Source organism: Parasteatoda tepidariorum, chromosome 8 (assembly GCF_043381705.1).
Source record: "Parasteatoda tepidariorum isolate YZ-2023 chromosome 8, CAS_Ptep_4.0, whole genome shotgun sequence".
NCBI classification, from domain to species: Eukaryota; Metazoa; Arthropoda; class Arachnida; order Araneae; family Theridiidae; genus Parasteatoda; species Parasteatoda tepidariorum.
Genome location: NC_092211.1, coordinates 9,539,330 through 9,546,544, shown reverse-complemented (window position 1 = coordinate 9,546,544; position 7,215 = coordinate 9,539,330).

Sequence of the window (7,215 nt, the reverse complement as noted above, 5' to 3'; positions counted from 1 at the left end):
AATCGACACCTTCCCGAAGAGAATAAAAAAAAAAACGAGATGTTTAGATTTATATTAAACTCGGTCCCTTTTGCAATAAAATAATTCGAAACACATGCCTATTATTTTAGTTCCATGAACATGCGCAAATTTTACAACACACGCCCAACCTATTCTTTTTGTCACATAATTTAAAAATCACATATCGTGATTCATATTTACGCATTTTAAAAATCATACTTTTTGATTCTTCTCGCAATTTAAATGTGACATATCGTAATTCGTATTTAGTGATCTTAAAATTGCACATCGCATTAACATTAATGAGATTTAAAAATCATCCATCGTAATTCGTATTCACGAGATTAAAAATCACATATCATGATAGTGTTTTGGCTTTTAAAAAATCCTACACTCTAACTCTTCACGCAATTCAAAAATCGTACACCGCGATTCATATTCACGCGATTTAAAAATCACAAGTCGCGATTCATATTCACGCGATTTAAAAATCACAGGTCACGATTCATATTTACGCATTTTAAAAATCGTACGTTGTGAGACTTCTCGCAATTTAAAAATCACACATCTCGGTTCGAATACGCGTGATTTGAAAACCACGCATCACGTTTTCTATTTACGAAATTTAAAAATCGAACATAACAATTTAAATATAACGCATCGCTATTTCATAGCTGCCAACATAGATAGCAAAAAATCCAGTAGCTTTTGCGACAATTAATTTCATGATAATTGTTATTTAAGTTAATAAAAAGTTTTACACATAGGGAATATTACGGATTTTTATAGACACCAAAAAAGGAAAACTGCAATATTTTCCTGTCTTGATTGGCATTAAATATGCTTGAAATTTTGTGCATTATGTTTATTCGTAATTTTGAAGAGTAATAGGCATTTAATTTATAAAAAAAATTAAGATTTTTAAATTTATTTAAAAAGGGAATAAAAATAAAAATTTTAGAACAAAAGGGAAAAGGTTTTAAACTGATTTTTGACTATTTTTAAACTATTTTTGTAAATGAGGCTCGCTTCATCATATATTAGTAATACTTATTTAAATATTCAAGCCATAATCTCTATATAAAAATTCTATCTCAATAGGGATTTTTATGAAACTGACTCAATTTTAGGGAGTTTTCTAAAATGTACAAAAACCAGGAGAATTTTTATAAAACCAGTAGACCAGGAGAAACTGGAAAAATCCAGTAGTCTACTGGAAAATCCAGTAGAGTTGGCAGCTATGAATTTTATAAGTTGACCACAGATTATTAAGCTCCCTAATTGGAACAAGATTCACAAGGTAAAAATCTACTAACTTACCAAAATAGAAAAAAGATAAAGAAATAGAAAAATGAGAACAATCTTAAAAAGACAAGTAAATAATAATAAGTAATTTTCTGAAACATATTAACCCATGCAGCAGAGAAAAGTAAAATTTATGCGAAAATAACATTAATATGCCATAAGGCTACGAGCATTTTAACGTTTCTATCTTACGTTTTTTATTGGTTTCAATGGTAGTTTCAAATCCTTTAAATAAACCTTACAATTTGGTTGCTTTTTGTCCTAAAAATGATCAATTTTTACCCTTATTTTGACTATAATGAATTTTGAAACCAATATTTGAAGTTATTTTAACGAAGTTGGTTTCCTTTTTAACACATTTTTTACATTANCCTAGAAATAGTAGTGGATAAAAATCTACTAAACTGAATTTATTAAACCAAAAATTACAATTAATAAACTTGAAAATATTTATTCGCTGTCCGGAGCAAGTTGGCATCTCTGTGTATATAAATAAAACTATTTTTGTGTGTTCTATATTGCATTAATTTCTTCAAACCATTTTAGTAATCAGGGCTGATTGTGCTCCGTATTTTTCGCTAACCGTCATCCGGAAGTTTCCGGAGATCGAAGGTTCAAACGTTTAAGAAAATCATTGATCACAAAAGTTTCCGGAAATCAAATTTTCAAAGGTGGAACTTGAAAACACAGTTTATTTTATTTGTTTGTAAGGGAAAGCCTGATACTTTATCAGCTTATATTCAAGATTAATATTCATTTTTTATCAGTAAATAGTTACTATAATAAACTCAAGAAAGAAAGACATATTTGTAAATTTCAATTACTTCTCCAGGTCATCATAGGTATGTGTAAATGGTATAAGTATGTGTAAAATTTTAAATATATTTTAAGTAAACTAAGAAATATTGAGAAAAGGGAAAAAAAACTTGTTTAAATGTTTTTCGATTTAAACTTTTTTTTTTTACTCAAGAAATTTTCCGGAATTTTGACTTGGGCTCACAATCACCCCTGAGTAATGATAATAGTATAAAAAAATAAAAAATTTACTCGAAATATGTGATTCTAATAATCTTGACTACGCCGCTTTCTGGTGACCACCATGGCTCTACGAACAAACTCAGTGCCGATCACTGGTGACCCCCCATGGCATTCAACGTGTTAACCGACAAAAAGAATTTAGTGCCTGGAACTACCTACAATAGCTATCAATATGTTTGTCGAAATAATTGGGCATGCGACCCTTCACTCGAAAAGGTTGTGCACCCCTAGTATATACCATGGGTCGCCAAACTTTTTTGATCATCGACCCCCATATAATTTTTTGAAATCTTCATCGACCCCCATAAAAGTAATTTTCTGTTAATAATTAACGTTGTTGCATTGCTATTTACAACTAACTGGAAATTAAATTAAACTTATTTCATACAAAATTGTTATTCTTAAGTACAGTTAAAGACACACATCAGATTAAAATAATAATATTTTCAAAAAATTTGTAATTTTCGTAAAAAAAAAAATACAAAGTGTGCTACAGTTTTGTCGCGAGCTGTATTAATCCATATTATTAATGCTTACCTTCTTTTTTACGTGTATTGATAATTAAAATTGATATCTAAACTAAGCGAATGGTTTTATCGAAACAATAACTACTTATTCATAACTATAAAAGTTTTTAAAATGACGCTGCAAATATTTAACACAGTTTGCAAAGATAGCTGAAACTGCGCATGATATTTGCGTTTGTAACGTCAATGCTCGTCACACGTGACATTTGGACAAGCGCACATATGCATATGACTTATAAACCAGAAGTGCTGAGTTCATGCCACTGCGAGCTGGTACATAAATACCTGTTTCACCCGAATGAATGTACGTTTATTAATTTATGTTCTATAAAGAAACTGATATTAAGTCAATTATAAAAAAATTCATAAATTTTACATACTCAATGAGGTATGTGTGATTGTGATGTGTGAACTGTATATGTGTGAACTGTTTTTCTTCGACCCCCGCTTTTGTTAAATAGACACCTGCTGGGGGTCTAAATAGACCACTTTGGCGACCTCTGGTATATACCATACTTGCAAACTTATAATCTTTCCGAAAACGATTTTCCCCTGTGGAAAATGTCATTGTAAACATACATACCTCTTAACTTTTACTCTCTTTAAAGAAGCTTTTCCCGTAGTGATACTAAAATGTAATTCCTATTGACGTTACAAGCAGGCGTTTATATTTAACCTACTTATCGGAGCACGGCAGGATAAAAGTCCAGGGATGCCAATTGCTCCGCTTTCTACAAACTGTTTAATAAATTGGTAGAGAATTAAAAAATAAACTTGTGGAGTAATGATAATTGCACCCAATCTTTAAAAGTGTCACAGTGGCGGAATAGCCTAGTTGGTAGATCGTTGGACTCATGTTCAAGAGGTCGTGAGTTCGATCCCTGCCGCCCGAATGGTGTGCGTTAAATCTGTCAGGTATCAAAGTCCTCCAAGTTCCTACAACAAATCAATACCTTTGTGTATACAGAATTGCAGATTGATCGTTCTCTGGTTCAGATCCAAATTGCGATCTGTAGATGGATTCATGTAGGTATGAATGGGCCCAACCTATAAACGGACTGTGACGTGTGTGTGGCTGAATACATATTCTTAGCCACATATTGGGCCACTAAAGTACAAGAAACGCTCCCTGCATCTTAAGATACTTTCACGAAGCAGGCTTGCTGGTACAGGCAAGTCGAATTCTAAACAAAAGTGTCACCACGAGGTCAAGTTGTATTTCTTATAAAACTCTCAATTTTTTTTTTATATAGTAATGAAAAAATTACTTAAAATGAAAAATACTTAACTAAGAATAATTTAAATTTCGTTATCACTAAAACTCTTTTTTTACAAGGCGGAGAAATTCGGCATCGCTGTGTGAAGAAAATCTTTCATATGTGTTAAATTATTTTAACGTAACGGTGGACATAATCATTTTAAATCAGATCTATTGAGCCGTGATAGCTCAGGGGATAGAGCGTTTACCTTCCAATAAGATGAACCTAGTTCGAATGTCAGCGATCGCTGGTCGATACGAATTCCGCATCTGGCTTGCACCGACCACAGAGCTGATCAACGGATCCTGGGTTTGAGTCCCCTTGCTATCAAGCTAACCGCGGTAGGTTTTCGAAGTTTTCCTCTCCATGTAACACAAATGCGGGTTATTTCCGTCAAAAAGTCCTCCACGAAGGCAAATTTCTCTCAATACTTGATCAAGGAGTTCCCTTGTCTTCTGGATTGAATTCAAAATTACAAGGTTACGAAGTTGAACATTAGTAGTCGATTGTACTTTATATATATGTGGAATACAGATCCAATCTACGAAGCATTCATCCTATCACGTGATTGAAACCAAGGACATTAATAGACATACGTCTACATTCTTTTGTTCTTTTACAAGTACACCATTATTGTTAGAATGACTGGCTCGAGGAGGATGCCAGTGGAAATTGTAGCTTACTTGCCTATTATTGTTAATATATATTTTTATTAAGTTTAGCACAGCTTCTTTATTTTTGAGAAACCCTCGCTTCACCCCCTTTATCCTACATATATATATAATTTTTGTATTTTATTTATATAAAGGTTAATAAGTTTTGTATTTTATTTATATAAAGGTTAATAAAATTTGTATTTTATTTATATGAAGGTTAATAAGTTTTGTATTTTACGTATATATATAATATTTGTATTTTATTTATATAAGGGTCTGTTGACCTTTTTAATGATCCATTGTACTTGGCGTATGGGCCTATTGGCCTAGGCCGCTGTATAATTTTCAAATTAGTAGTCGTAAACCCAAAACTTTAGGCAGGCTGTTCAACAATAATTATAAAATAAAATAAATTTATTAAAGCAATAATCGAGTTAGAACGCATAAAATTGGCTACCAGATTAATTGTAAAAATAAAATCTGAAAGAGTTGACAGGTATGAACAGGTTGTCATTCAGCCAAGACTTTAAACGCAACTAAATAAGTAGCTTTTTGCCTATATGTATGTTTAAACTTTTCAAGTGAAACAGAACTAAAACTCATTTAAAATCAAATATATTAAAATAATAATCAAGTAATGAAAATAAAAATTTTACTACCACGTTAACTATACAATTTTGTGCAACTGTATATTAGTTACATAAAATCTATAATTTTTATCTCTAATTATAACACGATCATTCATTTTTTTTTTTTTTTTTTAATTTTTAGTGTTAGCTAACATAAAAAAATACTTACTTACTTGATAAATCCTTTGCATTCCTTTTTTTATCAACCGGTTATCGCACAGCATCATATATTGAGGACAGTTCCTTTTTTCAAAAACATTCCTTGTGATGGGATATTTTTTCAGCATTATCATTTATCTGGGTGAAATAAAATATTCTTAGATACTATAATTTATGAATGATTTAGTTAGCTCTGACTAGATCTAGAATTATAAGGAGCAAGTACGTTTTGAAATTAACTTTTTGATCTATCAAAGACTTTTTGAATGCCGTAACAGTAGAAATAGCAATTAATTTCGATAATATATTATACCACCTTTTCCATAAAACTACTTTTTGTATCATTTTAATATGTAAAGTCAGAACAAAACGGGTTAAACAAACGATTCCTATAACTTAAAGCCTCCACACGGTTTCTTATAGGTAGTCCGATCAGACCACAATGAAGTGAAACCTGTTTACGAAAGACACATTTAATAGAAAATCTAGTAAAAATAAGGTTCTAAACTTTAATCAATTTATTCCCACACACTTATATGGTAAAATTGGTTAGATGGATTTGTGTATACTAAGAAGTCATACCTTTCTGTTGCCTAAGACTTTATCTTAAAAAACATTGGGACTTAAAAGACATTGTACGTATACAGTTGATCCAAATATAAGTAGTTATATTGTTAATATAATTATGTAAGCAAAACTACCTTGCTCCTGCATGTTGACTATAAAGCAAATACAAATTAAGAAGCACATTTATTATCTCTCGTTTCTTTTTTTAAAAGATTCATTCCAGATATGTTAGTTTTAAATTAGTGGAAATAATTGTTCTAAAGTTTTAAAGTGTCTCATAACTTTTAATGTTACGCTTGCCACGAACATATAAGTCACAGATCAGTTACCAGTCACCCTCCGTTAAACTTTATTTCCCATTTTATTGAAATTCTTTCTACCTGAAAAAGTGGTAGACTCAAAATATTTATTTCAAACATTTGTCTTATTTAGAATCAGATAGGTTTAACCCGTTTTGTTCCGACTTTATGTATTGAAATGATACAAAAAGTGGTTTTATGGAAAAGGTGGTATAATATATTATTGAAATTAATTGGTTTTTATACTGTTAGGTTGTTGATAGATCAAAAAGTACTTGCTCCTTACAATTCTGATCTAGTCAGAGATAATTAAATCATCCATAAATTATAGTATCTGAGAATCTTTTATTTCCCCCAGATAAATGATATTGCTGAAAAAATGTCCTATCACTATGAAAGTTTTCGAAAAAAGGAACAGTCCTAAATATATGACGATGGGCGTTAACCGGTTAAAATTTTAAGGATTCGTTGTTGAAAAACAATGGAACTCTAAATTGTATGCCAAGTTTATTTAGATTATAACGCATACTCCCGACATTTCGAACCATAAGGTTCGTGATAGCAATTCTCAAAAAATTCAAGATAGTAATTGCTATCTCGATTTTTTCAGAAAAATCACAATTTAATAAAGCAATTCTTTTCTATTTAATGCATACTTGTTCTTGTATTACTCTTAAAAATTAAATTATCATTGTTGTATTTAGACAATAATAGTCATTATTTAATTTTATTTAATTATTTATCTGATCGTTAAGACACGGTTCCCTGCAGATCAC